This window comes from Lottia gigantea, assembly GCF_000327385.1.
Source record: "Lottia gigantea unplaced genomic scaffold LOTGIsca_70, whole genome shotgun sequence".
Lineage (NCBI taxonomy): Eukaryota > Metazoa > Mollusca > Gastropoda > Lottiidae > Lottia > Lottia gigantea.
In genome coordinates this window covers 471,107-473,268 of record NW_008710371.1, presented here as the reverse complement: position 1 = coordinate 473,268, position 2,162 = coordinate 471,107, and positions in this window count along the sequence as shown.

Sequence of the window (2,162 nt, the reverse complement as noted above, 5' to 3'; positions counted from 1 at the left end):
TTTCTGACACTAAAGTATGATTGGTCGAACAGATAGTAAAAATTTGCATACCAACTTGTGTTCTTCTAAAGGTTACAAAAGATGACGAATTTTTGTTTAGTTATGGATTGTTGATTTGCTCTAAAGACACGAATAGACAAAGTAGGGTGTCTGTTACAGTGAGTGGTGTTGGATTATCGATATTTTTAAAAAGGTGGAATGGAATCCTGTCTACATTATGTTTGTGTATTTTCTACAGTATCGATTTTTCCTATCTAGTCTATTTGTAGTCTTAGAATGAAAGAGATTGTAAAGAGATTTTTTTATGTGTATCGTGGACACTGATAAACACTCTGAAACATAATGGAGAACTTTTGTAAAATCACAAGAAAAGAGAAGGTAATATCCTGATACCACTCCTCACTAGGGAGTTCAACATGTCATTTAAAGGAACATGTCCATTAACTTAATTGTTGTGTCCCCCCCGGGAGATTTGGCCAATTGGAGAGAGCAATTCATTTTAACTGAAACAATTAATGAGACAAGCTGGTATGAAAGAGATTGTAAAGAGGTTTTCTAAAAATTTGTATGTGTATCAGGGACACTGATACACATACAAAATTTAGAAAAACCTCTTTACAATCCCTTTAATTAAAAACATGCCAAAATTCTTATTTTGCAAGTAGTGACATCATCAAACACTTAGTTTTAGTGGAATTACAGGAACCACAGACGTCTGATTGAAAATTAGAATGGTACAAGTTGATGCTATCAGTGTCCCTGATACACATAAAAAATTCAGAAAACCTTTCTACAATCCCTTTAACAAGAATCACAGACGTCTGATTGAAAATTGGAATGGTGTAAATTGATGATATCAGTGTCCCTGATACACATAAAAAAATTAGTAAACCTCTTTACAATCCCTTTAATAATGTACAAAAGTTCTCCATTATGTCTTAGAACTAACAGAACTTGAAATAAAATAACAGAAAGTGTTTTGGTACCATCTCTTACTCAATTTACAGACAACCAGGAGTATTTCTGTCATGTAGGTGTATTCCATCTTTATTAAGGATATGTTTTATAATTCTTAAAGATGGGTTTCCTTATTTTTTAGTGTCAAATTAAGCAAACTATTTGATTAACTGGTGTTTCTAATGAATTATCATGTATTCTTAATCATATCATTATGTTCTTATTGCATATAATTAAGAGTTTTAACCAATCATAAATGTCCATGTATGTACAGTCTGGATAAACAAAAAAAGACTTTTTGAGGTTCTTGATCGGTCATTCATTGGAATTCTGCTGGTAATTCTCTTCTAATTTAGCTAATTATGAATTAATTATGGACATGTGAGACAAACGGGTATTTTTCCAAATCATTAGAACACCTCTACTTTCTATTCATATAAGTATTAGCATTTTCATTTTCATAAATGAAAAGAAGGGAACCCATCTTTAAGCCTTGTGTACAATTTTCTATAGGTTTTAATGGATATTTTAGATTGTATTTATTTTTTAAAGTTTGTATTACAATATATGTTTTTGTAAATAATAAAATCCATTTGTTTTGAAATTTGAATGCCTGTTATTCTTTTATTCTTTCCTGCAGGCAGCAGCAGAGTGTCTCTTGACATTCTGAAGAACTTGGCATCATGAGTTTGGGTCTTAAAGGCGCCGATTCCATCATAGAATGTGTATATGCTTATTTGACTATTTAAGCAAAAACACCCCTATTATAATGAAATAGAAGTGGTCCAACCTATAAACCCTTGGAAATTTTACAGGGTAGACTCTTCGAACACCCCTATTTTAGCAGATAAATAAGCTAGCCCATCCTAACACCCCTTGACCTAAAGAATATAGACTATTCCAATCAGTACTCACTCCTCACTCACCTAATCAGGTCATTGACCTAGTAAAGTGAGTGATTTATGAATACCTACTCATTAGAGTGAGCTGATTTAGAGAAGAGCTCACCCCATTTTCAGGTTAAAATGTACGTTTTTGAAAATTGGTGAGTACTAGTGAACACTACTCACTACTTTTCTGGTTAAATGTCAAATTTTGGAGGGGGGTGAGTAGATTTCGAAATCTACTCAGTTTCAGTGAACTGTTAGTGAGTACTAGTGAGTAGTGTTCACTACTTTTCTGGTTAAATGTCCAATTTTGGAGGG